General features: G+C 38.3%; 1 long non-coding RNA gene across 1 annotated transcript; it reads left to right on the forward strand.

The window, feature by feature from the left end:
• The first annotated feature begins 750 nt into the window (after positions 1–750).
• LOC143693801 (uncharacterized) lies at positions 751–17,678 on the forward strand. Its single transcript, XR_013181756.1, has 6 exons — positions 751–952; positions 2,674–2,796; positions 8,094–8,273; positions 10,054–10,159; positions 15,328–15,468; positions 17,507–17,678. It is a non-coding gene; the product is annotated as an uncharacterized LOC143693801 (long non-coding RNA).
• The last annotated feature ends 876 nt before the right edge of the window (positions 17,679–18,554 follow it).

An 18,554-nucleotide genomic window follows, 5' to 3' on the forward strand; every position in this document is an offset into this window, starting at 1 on the left:
AATTTGACCTCTCCCATTAGAGCCTCCTTTATTCATTATTTTTAATATATTGAAAGCTGTGCAAAAGGGGATGGAAGTTACTCACACAAGCTGACAAAGGTAGAAAATATAAAATTAGGCTTGACAAAATTGTTTTCTTTTCATAGTCATCCATAAAACCCAGTCTCTCAGGTAAGTGATGGGCTAATGCTTTATCAGCCAAGGGTTTCAGCCAAGCTTTTGAAAAAGAACACATTTTCCCTCATAAAGCTTTTAAAAAGAGTATTCTGATCATAGAAAAAAAATACTGTTATATTTGTATAGCATTTTATCTTTAGGATAATAAAAATATCTGTAGCATAGTTATATTTAATCATAATATATTCTTTATTTTCCTCTAAAACACTCTAACTGTTGATGTACAAATAGGCCAGGAATTCCTGTTTTCCTGGAGCCACCATTCCACAAATGCTCAAAAGAATTGGAGAAAACAAATGTTAAATGAAATTATAGGAGAAACAGGAAAAATGGACAACAAGATGTTTCCTGAAAACAAAAATGTTTTATTTTTGAGGTTGAGGTTTGCTTTTCTTGATGTATTGCATGGTTTGCTTTGGTCAGAGACACTCCCGGAGATGGCTTGCTCATCTTTAGTTATCTGACAAAAAGCTTCTGTTTCAGTTATTCAGTGGTGAGCAGACAGGTGACTGCAATTCTGTGTTGTGACTTTTGTTGTGGAATAGGATGAAATGCCCTCTGGAGATGGATGTTTTTCTCAGTAGTGGTTCCAAGGACAGCCTAGAAGTCTTGCTTACCCACTTGGTTTAACTACTGGCCATCAAAGTGAGAAAAAAATCAGCCTTCTCTTTCCACTTTTCACCGTGAAAAACTCAAGGTTTGATGTGGAAAAATACAGATAATGCTGAAGAGATGCCTTCAAGCGTTACCAAGGATTTTTCCCCTCATTTACAGAGTAGGTATTTCAGAATAAGAGTCAGATTGAAGCTTTAAAAGAAAATAAACTATACCATACTATCAATCCTAGGAAGAGTGCATTGTCTAATTTAGTATTTCCCTGGTGGAGATGAAGATGAGGTTCATAATTTGGTGCCAGTTGCATGCCTGACAGGTGGGGGGCAAAAAATGAGGTGAATTTTTGTGTCAGCTGCTGGAATTAAATAGGTATTTAATTCTGAAGAAAGGTTTGGGCAGGCAGGCTATCCTTACTATTTTAAGTGAGATTTCTTCCAAATATTTTGAATGGTAAAAATGGAGTGATATTTTACAGTAACGTTATCACTGTGTACAGTGAGGGGTTGCTATCAAGATGATGCTTCAGGTTTTAGCTTTTATATTTTTCAGAATCTGTGCTGCTTTAGTGTGTGCGTCTGGGTTTCATATTTAGGGGATGGTGAGCTCTCTTTGCAGAGTAGGGAGACAAAACAATTCCTTCTCTAGCAGTCCAGATCTCAGGCCCAAGGGCATCAACAACATGGACTGAAGAGAGAAAAACAAGAGAAGGATGGGACTTCATGGACTAAAGCTATAACTGGACAATTGACTCCAACATGCAAATGAACCAGAACTTCTAAAGGTGTGAGACCCCATGACCAGTTGTCCATTTTGTGCCCATTTTTGTTCATCTTGGGTGTAGCCCTGGCTGGGCTCTTGTGCTGCCCAAGGCGGATCCATTGAGGCCTTTTCATAAATCCCTGCTTTATTCTTTAACACTGTCTAGCCTCTGTTCTAGGTCAGCCTTCACAAGCACCAAAGAGACCACACATTTAAAGAGATAAGATACCTGTTATCTGTCTTGCATGTGTTTTACACCAGAGAAAGTAAGAAACAAGGGGACTCACTTTTGTTAGGAATCCAAGAGCCATCTGCAGGCAGCCCCTGTTACTCTTAGGATTCCATTGCAGCATAAACGTACTAGGAACTGTGTCTAACATGAGATGGATGCTCAGCAAGTGCTGATGATAGTTCATGCTGCTACAGTTTGAGTACTCCAGATCTGTCTTGTCACAGTGAGAAATTGCTGTTGGCTCTAGGGCAGAAGGCAGAGAGGAAAATCAAAGTTTGAGACGCTGTTTCAAACCAGTACCTCTTCCAAATGTGTTTGCAATTTACATTTTCTATTTCACAAACAATGGGAATACAGAGAATATTTTGGCAAATATAATTTTTTAGAAGGAAGGTCAAGTGATTATGAATGCACTTATAATTTTTCTCTTTCACTGCACAGCAGGGAAACCATCAGCAATTCTGAGTGCAAGTAAATATTGAAATGCTGCAATTTGTTTTTGAAGAACCAGTCAAATATTTACTGTTGTATATAGCGCCCGCTTTTCCATTACTTGCCTCATTTATTGAATGCTTCAATTATACATTCAGGAAGGTGATTTTGTGTCACAGTAAGCAGTTTAAACCTTGCACTGCTGGAAACTGTAGTTGAAGTTTTAAAGAATTTAAAACAGGATCAAATAAGCTAGTGTGCTGCTCTGAGCCACTAATGCTGATGTTTTGCTAATGAAGGTTGGTTGATTTGCCATCATTCTTGTTCCTTGTTTCCTTACAAGGGTGTGGATACACCACCACTTTCTCTTCTTGATGAGTCCACTTTGCTATGAACATCAAGTGGCATTAATTATTGTAATGGTTTAACTACAATTAACTACTTTTGATCTTTTTCAGAAGGTTCCTGAATAAACACCTGGGCAAAGTCATTCCTCCTTTTACATGTGAGTGCCACGGGCAAAGGTTTTAAGGGAAACCTAGAGGGCCTTTATACTGCTGGACCTTTATATCCAGATGCAGGTAATTAAATGAAGTTAGGAACAATTGTATGATATAACAATTTTATAAACGTTATGACGAGCTCTGCAAAGGGAATGGGAACTCAAAATGAGTTTAGGATAAACAGTTGTTGGCTCTTGTACAGGTCATAGCTCTTTTGCATGCAAATGGTGTCAAATAGCTGGGTAAGGTTCTTATATTTGATCCCCTGATATGTTTGATGCTGAGAGAGGAATGCTAGTTTTATCTAGTGGATAAAAATTTGATAGTCTATTTGATAGTTAGGAAGAGCTTGGACCTTCCTGCTACTGAAGCTTCAGTGCTATGCTGATATGCCCAACAGGAGAATGTTTTGTCAGCATCTCTCTGTAGTTACTCAGAGGAGATGAGCACACTCCAAAAGTCATTCATTCCTCTAACAACCTGAATTGCTTTCTGCCAGTGATCTCTAAGGATTAGGGAGGGAGCTTATGGTTACTGCACATCTGCCTTTGCTCCCTTGGTTGAGTGTGATTAATCTCAACCTCAACACTGTAGGATTTGCACAGAATGGTAGTCTTCCCCCTAAATGTAACAAGAGAATCTCTGGAAATACATTTCCCAGAGCTTGATGAAGATGCTAGCAGAATTTGCAAAGTAACTTTAATTTGAGACTTAATTTTGCAGTTAATCTAGTAAAGACTTTATACCCTGAAGCATTTCCAGGAAGCCATTATGGATCTTGCAGTTGAGACAATGTACATTTCTTGAGGAAGCTATTAAAGGAATTGGCTTCTCAGAGTCCCAGAATGTAATAAAGGCATTGCTTCTTTTATTTAGACATCTATGAATGTAAACGGATGTACAGGTGACTGAAAGGGAAAGAATCCCCTAATTTCTCTAACAGGACTCAGGTTGTGGAGCGCTGGTACCAGAATGAGAGTAATGAAGAAATAAAATATCACAATTGAAGCAGATAATAATGTGGAAATAGATAGGGAATTTCTTGAGGAGGAAAGTCAAGTTACAGAGACTTTGGTCCGTTATTAAAAGAGTGAGAGGAATATTCAGTGCAGATATCCCTTTTCTGTGCTTACACTGTATTTCTTAAGGCATTCTAAATGTTTAACAAAGTTCACACTGCAATAAAGCTTAAACCCCCAGCACCAAGCATTGTGCCTTCCTAACAACATTCCCTGTTGACCCTGCAGATTTCTTGGCAGGAAGCTAATGGTGAACTAAAGCTGCTTTTGGAAGAGCACCGACTGCCCTCACTTGCCCTCCTTTCCTGGAAAACCATGCCAGTGGGGCTGAGGGATGAGGGAGAGCAGTGGGAGAGTGAAATGCTTCTGTGCCAACTCCTTTGTGCCACTAGGGCAGAATTCCTGTTCATAATTAAAGCCCTGCTAAGGTGGCTGCTGGAGCATAAACCCTTCTGTAGCTTTCACAGAGCCTGGTCACAATGACTTTGCATAGAACTGATTTCTCTGATGTTTTTCAAAAGGCAGTGTTCAAGTAAACACACTCACTCTGTGGAAACAGGGAGAACAGGCAGGGAGAGAGAGTTTTCTGTAAATATGTATGAAGATGGTGCTGCTCGGTAATAATAGCAGATAACTGATAATTTTGCACATAATCAGTGCTATCACTGAGCTAAACAAAGCCCTTCAGAAATGAGATGAGCAACTGCTTCATCATATCAGGAAATATTGCTGAAGTATGAGGGGTAAAGGAGGCTGTGATTTGAAAGAGAATGTTCTATTCGGCCACGTATATTGATGCATTCAAAACCAAACCATCCAGATGGAGCTGTGTCACTCACAGTTGTGTGTTAAAAACCTTGATTTTGAAAGCAAACTGCTCTGTTGAAATTAACAACCTTTCCTTAAGGATACTTGTTGAGAAGGAGTTCTTGAGATTGCTTAAAGAATGACTGGCAAGGGTCTCAGCAAAAGAAAGGATTTAATATTAAGCGACAGCACGGAAAGGCTTGTTGGAAATGTTCTCCCTGCTACTTACTACAGGGTTAAGGCACACAGAGGGGAAAAAGCAAGAAATAAAGTTCAGTCAGTCAATCCAAGCAGCAATAAACAGAAAACTATCTGTGTGTGTTTAGGTGCATGTGACAAAGGGAGAAAAAGGGCAAGGATAAAAAGGAATATGGCCCGACAGCAGGCTTAACAGCACTCACCAGTACTTCAGTTGTAACTTAACAATTTAATAAAGGAACTACACTTAACAGCATTTAGCTCAGCTTATGACTTAAATTAAACTTACTTAGAGGCTTAACTTCCTTAGATGTCTAAAGAACTCAAACATTTGAGAGAGCAGCACTTCTCCCACGTTTGCCACAGCAATTGCACATGTGTATGCACACAAAGAGTCACTGCAAGGTATGCACCACCACGATAATATACATATATAAAACAATATCTATATAAATATATGTTTTGCAAACCTTTGGAATTCATAATGTTTTAAAGTGCTTTAAGTGTCCTTGTGAAGTTATGTAAATGGGAAAGAAATCTCCTAGATTTCAGACATAAAAATATCTCACATGGCAGTCACCTCCAAGATTTTTTTGCATTTTTCTTTAGTAAGGCTACTGGCATGTGTAAGAGCATGTGTGTCCAAAGCTTTAGCAGCTCAGAACATAGATTGGAAAGGACCTCAAAGCAAGTCTGTCTCAAACATGTTTCTCCCTTCTTTAGTGAGAGCTGGGTTCAAGGTAATGTTTTTCTGACTGTTGATGTTAAAATTATTCAGGTTATTGATGGCAATGTGTAATTTATAGTTCTTATGTTACATGAAACATGAATTTCACTTTTTTAGTTACTAAGGAACACTTAAATTCATATAGAAGCAATGATTTTTTTTTTCCAAAACCATTTATTTCTTTTCTGAACTGGATGAGCCAGTTCTCTTGACATCACTCAAGCTGACTTGAAATAGAATACTGAAAACAAAACCTTCAGGATTTCATGTGCCAGGATTAAAGGCAAAACAAATAATGCATAGTGCAATCAATATTAGAAGCAAGTGTTTCTCTTGAGACTAGGCCAACAGCAGACAGATAGAGTTCAATGTACAGAAATGTAAGCTTATTAAAAGCAGAAGAAACTAAATAATCTGGGGAATACCTGCTGAGTGGAACAATCATTCAGCACATTGATCAAGAAAAAGGCTTAGGGATTATTCTGGAAAAATAAATGTTGAAAACATGATCTCATTGAACTCAGTTTCACTAAAACAGGCAAATTGTATATTAGGTTGTATTAGGAAAATGAGAAGGCAGAAGATCAAGGAAGGTTACTGTGACCACTTAATACAAGCTACCAATCTTGCTGAACAGTTTTATTATGTGAAATGTATTTAATGAGGTGGCCAGGCAGGTTGTTGAAATCTCCTTTGGTAAGTCTGTCAGTTTAATTTGTTTTGTCCTCCAAGCTGGGGATTTGTTCTTCCAGTGCTTTGTGCTGCAGGAAAGTACATGAGGCTTGTTGCTGTTTTCCACCCGTAGCTGTATGAAAAAGGATTTTAGTGATGTTGTTGATTTTGATTTTTAATTATTAAATTATTCTGCATTTTAATCTGGATGCCAAATTAGGTATACCATGAAAGTGTAATTTCAGTGTTTTACCAAGAATGGGTCTGGTTAATTGGTCCTACTTGGTCACTTGTGCTTAGTTCCACTTCTGGAAAATCTCCGCAGGATAACAGCTGCAGAGGAGATGAATGTTCCAAGCTGCATTCCTCCTCTGTAAATGTGTAGTAGATAAGAGACACAGAAAAACACCTAATTCTAATTCTCTGTTATGCAGTTACATTAGATATTTGAAAAATACATGCATGGTACCTTTCTGCACTTATTTCAGGCTGGCAGCTCTTCCTATATCAGATGTCAAGCATCCCTGTTTTGTCCTTGTCTCTATTACAACACTATTTGAAATTCTGGGATATGGCTCTAGAAGCATTCAGAAATGAATAAATGAATATATTATTATTATTTTGATGCTGATAGTATCAGTCTTAAAGAGAGGGGAAGCAAGCAAATAGAACAATTTACAAATTGGCAAGGAAAACAAGAAAAACCAAAAAAACAACACAAAAGCTCCATGAAGTTCCCAAATACAGTGGCTGGGCTGCCCCCCAGCAGAGGATGCTCAGCAAGACCTTGCATTCCATCTTCATTTAATTGCTGTTGCCGGTGTCAGTCTGCAGAGCAAAACTGGCTTCTGAACCAATTGCAAAACATCACAAATGGGTTTCTGACTTAGGGAGGTTTGTGCAGATGTCGCCAGAGGATGTTCTGTGAAGGAAATTAATTACAGGTGTTTAATTTCCCATCTTCCCCTCTCCTGAACAGCTTTGCATGATGGCCTTTGCATTATTGTCATATGGCAAACTCAGTGCTTTCCTGTGGCTTTGGAACAGCACCTGCTTCTGTATCAGTCATTAGCAAATGGGAAACTCGGCAGACAGGAGAGCTGAGGTATTTTAGCTTTGTAGCATGTTTTTGCATCTCTGATGGAGATGACAATAATGTCATCTCTCTCTCTCTCTCTCTTTCACCTATCCAGGCAAGATATGGCCTGAGTGAGGAAAAAAAGCAAACTGGAAAAATAGATGTTGAGGGAGCAGTGATTGCTGTAGTATTTATGCATGGAAGAAACTTTTTATCTGTAAAATCTTATACCCAGGAAATTCTGAATTATGCAAGAGAAACTTCAACTGTGGGAGCATTGCCTTAGCCCAGATTGAATCCAGAGCTTTCTGAAATCATGTTATGTGCAATGCAGGCCAATATCAAATATGGTTAAAACTCACTCTGTTCCTTCCAACCTCAAAAAATAACATTTTTTTCGAGGGGCTGATTCTATTCTAGGCAAATAGTGGCAAAATAATGCAATCAGGATATTACTGTTGTTTTTGTAACACCAGGAACTGTATTGTCCCTTATAGACAAAGGAGGAAAACTGGTAATATTCCTTCCTTGAGGGTTTGATTATTGATAAATATGAAGCAGAATCCAAGTTACTGAAAGAGGATAAAATGTTGAGGATTTATGTGCTGAGGCCAGTGGGCAGCCTGGGATGAAGAGATGGAGAGAAAGATGTTCTCCCTCAGGGCACAGGAGGGATGACTGGAATCAGTTACCCAGAGATTTCTTGCATTTTTTTGGTTTGACCATGGGGCTGAGGGCAGAGCTGAGGCTGGGAAAGGATTTGCCAGCCCACCCTGTGTCTGTCCATCCTAATACAGGGGGTGGCCTTTTGACATTTTGAAAGCCTGGCATAATTTTATCTTCTTTTTAAATAAAATCTGTGCTCCTTTTTCAGAGCTCCTGGCACTTCTAGTCTCAGGAAGAGTAACCCACACTTGCCCCAGCTCCCTGACCTCTTGCCACTGTGCAGGGCATCCTGCTGCCTCCTTTCAATGGCACAGTCATGCCCAATTCCTCCATCTTCCCTTCTGCAGAACTGGGAGCCCTGCAAGGACAGTGCCACAACCAGCAGCAGGTAAAAGCTGGCATGCTATGAAATAATGCCTAAATTCAAAACAACAAGGCAGGAAATTCCTAAGGAGGAACAGGGAATGCAAGAGGGGTGGTGCAGAGACCATGTTTTATCCTGGGATGGAGATTAAATATGTAATTTTAATAGACACAGCCTCTGACTGCACCCTTATTTACTTGTGATATTTTATTCAAAGCCCTATTTTCAGGACTTGCCCTGTTGAATCCCAGTGAGCATGCTTGGGGTGAAGAAAAAGCTTCTGTGTTTTCCATATTTCACAAGGGAAATTTCACTGTCTTTTTAGATATTGTTTGTAAGACTTGAAAAACTGCAGAGGCTGGGGGAGCATGGAAATAAAGAAGATGGGCTTTGCCCTTTTAAAGTGTATCCAATGCCATTTTTTTTATATTGAGTCTCATAGAAAAAAAATGGAAATCTCATACTCCATATACCTCCCACTGCTACTAGAATCTGTTTTTCACTGGGCTACATGAGAATGGGGTCATGCCATACTGTGTTTAACAAACTAGGATGCTGTTTTGAGAAAATTCTTCCTGACTCCCTCCTAGGAGTTGTTTTATGTAGTGATAGATTGAATTGACATGTCCCTATAAATACTTTCTCTTACTGAGACACAAAAAAAAGCTGGTCAAAATACTTAAAATTTATTTCCCTTCAGCTCTGAGTTCTACTGCTTATTCCTGAAACTTCACAGTTTTACTTCCAGTGTCCAGTGTGGATTCACTTAAGTTTATAGGATTTTTTTTCCCCCTGGATGGTTTCCATGCATACATCATAACCAACACTCCTAATGTCTGCAGTGCATGGCAAGTATGTGCTTCTTGCAGCAGAATTAGAAGTTATCCTTTAGCATAAAATATCCATTAATCCAAGGCAATTGTATAGACCACTCTTTTGGTACCAAGTTATAGCAGGCCCTTGACACTTAGTTGTTGATGTGATTTAGAAGAGTAGTACTATCCATTTTCAAAATAATTCCTTATTTTTTTTATTTTTTATTATGGTAATTCAGTTTTTGAAAAATCCTTGAATGTGTGATTGCATGTTTTCAGCTCTTTTTGTGTGTGGAAAGAGTTTTAGTTTCTACAGCAGAGGATGGAATGAATAAAAAAGGCAGTGACTTTTTATGTATTATTATATTATATGCAGAGGCTTAGAAACTGTCCTCAACATTATTTAAAACCATATAAAAATGTCATTGTTTGGCTATCAAAGAACTTGGTACAGGAACAGATTTCCCTTGGGTTTTGTTAGCAGAAGAACATGGAGAGAGAGGGTCTTCAGTAAGATTTGGGTCTTAAAATTCTGATTCTTTTTCTTCATCTTCTGAAAATGATGAGGTGGCCAACCTTGCGTTGGATTTTATGATGTCATTTGTTGTTGTCATGTTTGTGTAATTTTTTGCTTGAGATAATCCATATGCTATTTACAACTCTGACAGAATCCAAGGTATGTGCCCTTTTATAGTTGAAAACAAAAAATTGCAAGTAGAGCCTGGGACTGATTTCAATATAAATTATTCTTTTTTTCTGGTTCTGATTGTATGTTCGCATATTGTGTTTCCTCTAGCGTGTATTTTTTTGTCCCTTGTTAGACTCAGCTTGTAGTGGGAATGATCTCCCTTCCTATAGGTGCTTGGATCCAGGTTGGAGCTTCTGTAGGATTTCTGCAAGATGTGATCTGTTGGTAGTGCAGCCAATAACACATGAGCACCACATGCTATAATAATCACACTCTTGTTCATGAATTTCCTATTTTTCAGGAAACTGGAGCTTCTGCTATTAATTTGTAATCAGCTTTGTGAAGAGTTGTAATTAGACATTTGGAAAATGCAGCATTTTGCTTTCCCTCATTGCTCAAAAGAACAGGTGAGTGTAGGAAATAACTACCTTGTAATGGCCCTGAATGAGATTTAATTTTATTTCTTCTTCATCTGATCTTATTACTTTTATTATATTATAATTACTTATTTATTATGTTACTTTTAAGCATTTTTGTATGCTTATTTGGATTGTTGGATGGATTTTATTACGTTGGTGTGTCTGATTCTTCTTGCTTCAAGTCACAGTTTAATTTATAAACCCCTAAATTTTCAGTGCTGTTGTGTGAACATAGATGCCATGTAAGCCCATATCTGTTTCCATTCCTTGCATGTGGAGCTGAAATGGATTTGGAATCTTTATCTTGTGCCCCTGACTGCTTCACTTGCCTTTTAATCTCTCTCTCCAGGATTTACAGGGGCTTTTCAGTTTCATGGAGCATTGTGAATAACTGCAATTATATAAAAAAAAAGCTCAGAAGAAACTCTCTTTTATGGTTCTCTTTTTTCCCCGTGTGGAGCTCCACTTGAGCCCTGACACAGAGCTTCTTATTTTGCCAGACATACTCCATGGCTGGAGAAGTCTGTGCTGCAGTGCACTGAATATCTACATTAGGTTGGGCAATGTGTAATGGCTGAGTTTCAGCACTGCCCAATGGAGAAATCTCCCTGTAAACTTCAGTTCTGAACTACAAAAGTGTAGAATCCAGGATACCAGCCATAACATGTGACACTAAAACGTGCTTTTCTGAAGTTTACAAAAGTTATCTGTTCCTTTTTATCAAGTTTTCTCCATAAATCCAACCTTTGTAGTGCAAAAGTAGTGCACATTTATTGTATGTAGTGCACAATTATTGCATGGCAATAAATCTCTGCTCTCAAAAGCAATGATTTACAGGAAGAGCTGAGAAAATGAAGGTATTCAGATATTAATGGTATGATCATTTCAGCCCACATCACTGCAGTAGTCTGGGAGATTTTATTTAGAAAATCTACATTTCTAGATTTAGTTTCTACCTTTTTGAGCAAACTATTCATATTTAAAGGGCATAGGTTAAAGTGCAGAATATGAAGACCACTTCAGCTACAGAGTAGATGTGACTAAGATTAAAATAATAGCATTTCTGTTTGTGTGCAGCAGCACAAGACCTTAACACTGTGCTGCTTCCAGTAACATAACTGGACCATGAGAATTTTGGAGGGAAGAAATTCTTATTAGAAAATTTAACATAAATCCACCCATTTAAAATACTGAAAGTCTTTTCCCCTTTTCTTCTCTAAAACTTTCATTTATGGACTTCAGTTGTGGTTCTGGGCTTAACTTTCCTCCATGCACTAGAAGAAATTTCAGCTCATTTAATCCCAAGTCATTTTGGCATCTATCACAGAGGTAAAAGAGGAGCTTGTAGTGTTGCATGCTCTCTGCATAGTGAGCAACTGGAAAATAACGAGACCTATTAAAAATAAGTTAAAAATGTCAAAACCAAAGAAATTAATGTTGTCTTCTACATCTTAAAGGTGCATTTGGTATATATTAAAAAAAGATAGAACAAAAAAAATTGAATTAGTTTTAAAATTAAAAAATACATAAAAATATATTAGGAAAAGGTACTTTACTCTAATATTGAAAACATATTTAAAGAGTTAGATCCTATTTTCTTGCTCCTGGGAGAATTTTACCTTTAAAAGTAATGCTAGCAAAGGATCATTGATAAGCTTTCATCTATTGATAGTATTGTTAAAGGCAGTCACTGAGTTAGGGATTTGGATATTTTAGAGATGAATGACATGCAGTTCTCAAAAATGCAAATTCTTCCCATGTTAACAGCTTTAATAATAACTCAAGAGTAGGATAAAAACTTTAAGTCTTCTGTACTGCATGTCTAACAAAAATTATAATTTGGCTTTTTATTTTTGGGTTGTACAAAACTGAATTTACACTTATGAGTCTGAAACCACAGAAGCTGCCCTTGTAAAATCAGAAAACAGTGCCCATGTTGCAGCTGTTCTTAGAGGGGATATAGGCCTGTAATGAATTTCAGGGCCTTTCCTCATATCTCATGCACACAGAAAGAGCTTTTATTGACTTCTGAGGAGCAGCAGATTGCAAAGGGTTAATCCAGTTTGAGGATTGCTTCTAAAAATGAAGATATTGAAGCTGAGATGAAACAATATCAAAATTTGTAAATCAAAAACGTTTTGACTCTTTGTAGTGAAGCAGGATTATTTATATGCAATAGTTCTCACTTTGTGGCACTTAAAATATCTGTGCTTTTTCATTTGACTTACATGTATTTAATGATTGGTTTGCAAAAAAAAGAGTCTTCTTTCTGAATAGAGTGAAAAGTAAAAGTTGGTGTGACCAGGCTACAGACAACTTTACTGACTCAAAATTCAAATATTGGAAATGTAGGATCTACTTTTTACCAGATATTTTTTGTATAGCTTTCAAATGTTTTTTTTTTTTGTCTCAGTGTTTGTCTGACTAACCCACTTAAACATCTTTCTCAAGACATGCTGTATGGATTACTGGATGAATTCTTCTGTGCAACTCAGTTTTCTCTTTATAGCTGGACTGTATCTTACACAATGCATGGGATAAACACTTTCCTTTTCACCTCCTGCTGGATTGCCTGTAAAAAGCTGTTTTCAAAAGCCAGCATTTAAGAGCAAAACGTGCTCTGGTGAGAATACAGGGAGGAGCATCACTCTGAGGCAGAGCTGGGGGTGCAATCACTCCTCAAGTCTCATTTCACTCCCCAAAGTGGCTCCTAGGGAAGTTGCTAGAAACAGGTTTGCTTAGGGGCAGTTTTTCACAGCCCAAGAAGGGAAGGGTGTAAAGAGCTATTCTGTTGTCTTTGCTTGTCTGTTTTCATGCATAAGTGTTGCAAAAAAATAAATAAATCTGTGTGTGCGGTGGGATCCCAGGAAGCTGCAGAAAGTTGACTCCTGCAAGGAGCTGAATCCACAGAAATTGCGCATCTTTTCCCCCTGCCCTCAAATCAGCTTAGAGTGGTTAAAAAAGTTTCTCAGTTAAGAAAAGTAACAAGATTTAATAGAAGAAAATCAGCTGAATATGAGGAGTTGATATTATTTTTTTTATTCCTATGTAATATCAGATAATAGTGAGAAAGTGATTACATTTTAACTAAAGGAATTAAATAAAGCTCCAAAAACATAAATTAGAATTTAACTATGCCATTAAACCCCAATTTAATTAGCAAGCCATCATTACTAGATAATAAAGACCTAATACAAAATGCACAACAATTTCTTGTATACACAGGGAAAAAAAAAAGCAAGCAGTAAATTTCATTGAGCAGATGACTTTCTGGTACATTAGTAGAGGAAAAAAATGCTGAATGGATGTTTTAGTATGTAATGAGGATGAGGAATTAATAGAACAGTTGGACAGCCCAATTTTGGCCATAAATGATTTTATACTTAAGGAAGATCCAGGGAATACCAAAAGAATATTAACAGAAGAAAATGTATGCACTTGATTTTCTTGGCATGAAATTTTTTTGGGCCTAAATAGCCAGTGAATTTATAGTATTTATTAAGGTAGCTTGCCTTAGAATTTATTCATAATTTCAGAAGCAAACAGTGAGTTGAAGGCTTCACCAACTTTTGTGGAGATGCATGTCATAAGAATACACAGCATGAGTGTATATTAAAAGGTGCTGGTTTTCCTGAGAGAAAAATACTCTTCAGGCTGATTAATACAATTTTGTTCTGCTGGATTTGTGTGCTAGCTGGGTAGAACCTGCCTCAAGTTTTGCAGATGCCAGCAGACATTTAGTGACTGCAGTTTTGTGCTGCTTTTGATTTTCTGTCAGAACTTGTCCCTGCTGTGTTTGCTGCACATATCAGGAAGGGTCAGAGTTTTGTACTTCTGGATGCCTTTTAATCTAGTTGCTGTAGGCAGAACTTGCCTTGGTGGTGGGTTTTTTGGCATGGTACCACCAACAGCCAATTGCTGCAGGAACCACCAAAAATTCCTTTATTTAATTGCAGTTTCCTCGCTGCTGAGACGCGGCTGGTGCCAGTAGATGGCAGTCGGGTACTTTGCTTCCACCAGCAGTCAGCTGATGAAATGATCCTTTTAATTTGGATACAGTGAATACTGTAGCTAAAAGAAATGCTTTTTAGCTTGATAATTCCCACGGTTTTGCTTCCCTCTGTGCCCTCATTATCGAGGTGCTGGCAGGAAGTCCACCCCTCTGCTTTCTCCTCTGCCTGATGCCAAGATTGCAACTTTTACCTTCCAGCTGTGTCTGTGTGGAGCTGAGAGCAGGTGTATGAAAGTTGCTGTGCAGCCTGTCCCCCTGGCACTGGCAAGACTAGATAATTTATAAGCTTCATGTTTTAAAACTCATTCTGTCTGAGTAATTTTAATCACCCTACCTGCACTCCTCCCTGTAGCATCACGAGGTCAGGCACTCTCCTGCGTGAGTGGCTGCGCTGTGTTGGTGGCTGGGGATGAAACAGTTCCGTGCTCAACCACAGGAGCATAAGGAATGTAATTTGTTCTTCAGGCCCAGCTCTTACAAGCTGTTAGGCACACACACAACTTGAGGCAAGTGAGCTGGAGATGCTCATGGATTTAGTTATCTGTAGATTTATGGGGTTTTTGAGCAGGGCTGGGGCGCTGTTTGTACATTGGTCTGTAGGACCCTTCTATTGTAAACAAGGTGCCCTGATGGAGGCAGGAATGATGACTCTGACTCCATCTCATCAGAAGGCCGATTTATTACTTTATTATACTATATTATATTAAATAATACTATACTAAAGAATATAGAATACTATACACTAAAAAATACAGAAATGATACTTACTGAATGCTAAAAAGATAATAATGAAAAATCCTGACTCTCTCTAGAGTCCCGACACAGCTTGGCACTGAAAATAACCCACAGCAGAATCCAATGAAACAATCACCTGTGGGTAAACAATCTCCAAACACATTCCAGATGAGCAAAACACAGGAGAAGCAAATGAGAGAATTATGGTTTTCCTGTTCTCTCACTGCCTTTCAGCTTCCCAGGAGAAAACCCTGAGTGAAGGAATTTTTTCAGAGAATGTGAATGCCACACCCTTCAGCATACTCTGTGGATGCGCAGAGTTACTGTATTAACACATAGGATTGCATTTGGGGGAAGAATATATTGATATCTCAAATCTTTTTCTAATGCCACTTTCCACTCTGTCTAGATGTGACTTTAGACTGGAGGCAAAGCTGGTGATGTGTATTGTACACTCTGAGTGAAATTTTATTTACATGGAAGTGCTGCTTCTGGAACCAGATGGTCAACACCAGAGAGCAGTGAATGAACTTTCCTAATCAAGGTCCAGGTTTGCTTGCTTTTTTGGCTTTACCTCTCTCTGAGCTGCTTTAGCATTGTAACTTTAGTTGGCTTTAAACTACCACTTCTGTGTTTTCTGAAAGGTTAGGAAAAAATTAAATATGGGCTTAGATCAGACACTGACAGGTTACAGTATGTCCACAGAATGATGCTTAGAGAGTAGGCTTCATAACCTCAGTAAATTCTCTATTTAGTGTTGGGGTGGATGAGAATGTGCATAGATGTACTCTGCCATACCATTCCTTCACTGTTGCTGTGAAAGCATCTTAATCTGAAAAAGCAGTAAGATCAAGTGAATTATATCATATTTTATGATATATATATAATTATGTCATCTCTAACCCTGTATTTAGTGGTTTGGAAACAAAATGGACTTCAGAGTGCAAAAAATGTAGGCATATTTTATCTCAGAATTAAGGTAACATGCAACATATTCTCACTGGGTAAGGTAAGATGCCTTTACTGGTATAACTGGTGGAAGTATTTGTGCTCTTTGTACAAATCTGCAAGTGCTGTTGCAGAATCAGTCACTGCATTGTTGTAGCATGTCAGGCCTGGGCAGTTGACATAATGCACAACTATAATCACCATTTTTGTGATTAAAAACCAGGTGATCACCCATAATACTAATGGGCTCTTGCCACACAGAAGAAATAGCAATTAAGGTTCTTATGAATTATTTATACATTATTACTCCTCCCCCCCATTAGATTCTAAATTGAGAGTTAGCTTTAGATCACAGTTCTGTGTGGAGATCTGTAACCCCTCTGAGCTGCACATGCACTCATTAACTGCAGGCACATTTGCACATGGGCTGGATTTCTCTCCTAAATCTGCCAGTCTATTAAATAAAGACCAGGTTCCATCTTCAAAGCCCTGCTGCTGTGTTGCTTCCTACAGGAATGTGCATTTTTATGTTTCTAAAAGCTGTCTTGGCCCAAGGAGTCTCTCTCAGGTTTGAGCAAATGACCAGCTGTCAAATTAACAGCAGTGAGGGTTGCTTTTTATTTTACTTTGATTTCAGGCAATTAGTATTCAGCCTGTAGCAGTAGTCTTATTATCCACAAAATTTTAAAGAAATTTGCCATACTCCATGTGTGTGTTTGTGCTGCCAAGATCTTCTGGCTGTGTGAAAGAAATGAGCAACCTTGGGCCATGTTTCACTGGCTCTTTCTGTCAGGTGATGCTGAAGACGTTACAAAGGCATTGCAGACTTTGGGGGGTCAGTTTGACTCTAATGGCCTGTGAAAAAAAACCAAAACAACCACAACAAACCATTACTATTAATATTTAGCCATTAAATGGAAAGTTCTCATAGAGAATTTTTGGTCCCAACAAGCTTTACATTGTTTGAAGTAAAACCAGAGCCTGCCTTTGCATGAAAAGTGTGTGCATGAGACCTAGAAATCATTGGAGAAAAAATGCTCTGCTTTTCCCCAAAATAACTGAAGTATAGAGTAAAGCCTTTATTAGCTCTTTCTTCCCCAAATATTTCCGGTTTTGGTGTTTTGCTGGGGCCTTTTATTTGTTAATAATTTTTTTGATTTCTGTTAAAAGTCAGTTTAGTTGCACTGTTGAGATTGCAGGATGTGATCTTGTCTGTGTGATGTGTTCTGTGGGTACTCTGACTGCTGCTATTGTCTTGACAGCCAGAGAAATGTTGGGTCTCTTTTTCTTAGTGAATTCTGGAAGGTATTTTTCCTTTTTAACCTTTCTGAATTGGATGAAGGAGGGGAAAACTGGGGAGGCAGACAGGCTGCAATGGAAAGCTGATCAGAAATCAATCTTGTGACAGTTTTAACTGTACTACTGATGAGTAAAATATTCAGAAGTAACAGATTCTCACAATTGCTGGCATGGCAGTAGTGAAACTTTCGGGTCAGAGTGCTGTTACCAGTGCTTGGAAGCTCTCAGTAGTACAAAAGTTGCTGATAAAATCCTGACAGCTCTGGGATTATGCATTCCTTAGTAAATCCAGTCTCAGATGTCAGGGTTTGGATTTTATTTTTCCCTTTCCCCCTTAACAGTATGTTTACAGGATTCACAACAATATCTTGGGATTTGTTCTTCTTGTAAAGCCAGTAAGAGTGATGTGGTTAATCTTCTTCACTGTGTTCCAAACGTACACCCTGTTCCTCAGACTGCCTAAGCAAGTATTTAGTATTAACCAATATACATCTCCTTGTTGTCTTCTTTGCATCCTACTTTCCCAGCTCTCATTTTTGTAATCACAGTGATACATGTATTCTGAATGTCACTTTTATAGTACCTAATCTAGTGTGGTATTAGCATAATCTCCTTTAATTTTTATGTTCTTGAATATTTTTTCTTCCCTCTATTTTTAATATGAAAAAGACCCAATTGGATAAAAGTTGAAGAAATTCACAAATTCTTTTTAGTTCTCTCTTCTGGCTACTGTCTGAAAAAGAAGTGCTAGCAGGAGGGCAGCTTTTTTAGAGAAACCTGAGTTTACTGCACACAGTTCCCTCCATTGAAATGCTAAAAAGCACAGCTTTTCAGCAGTCACATCCCTGCCCATTGAAAATAGAGTTCCCTTCTCCTGTTATTTTATCCACAGATTCAGTATCTTACCTTTTTTCAAATTGAATTTTGTAAGCCACTTATCTGCCCGTGATTTTAGCTTAGCTAAATCCATGAGAATTTCATTGCTTCCCCATTGTGCATTTGTTGACTGGCCCGTTCCGTGCGATCAGCACATTTCACCGCTTTGCTGTACTTCCCCCCCTCCTCGTGTTGATAAAGAAAACAAAATCAATACCAATATTCAAGTGCTCCACAAGTCAGCTTCTTCCACTTGGGCCTGCCTCTAGTCAATAAGTACATTCTGGCTCTCTTGTGCTCACTGGTTTTTATGCTCCCAAGCACCTCATCTCTTATGTCTCACATATTAAAGTGTATACAGGGCAGTAATTTGCAGCAATCGTGAGAAGCTGGATGCTGCTTGGAGTCAGGTCTCCAAAAGGCTAAATGAAAGGTTGTGGCAGCCCTTTAAAAAGCAGAGAAATTTAGAAGGGTTATCCCTAGAGTTTACCTGTAAAGAAGAGAAGAGCATAC

This window comes from Agelaius phoeniceus, chromosome 4 (genome assembly GCF_051311805.1).
Source record: "Agelaius phoeniceus isolate bAgePho1 chromosome 4, bAgePho1.hap1, whole genome shotgun sequence".
In the NCBI taxonomy this organism is placed as follows: domain Eukaryota; kingdom Metazoa; phylum Chordata; class Aves; order Passeriformes; family Icteridae; genus Agelaius; species Agelaius phoeniceus.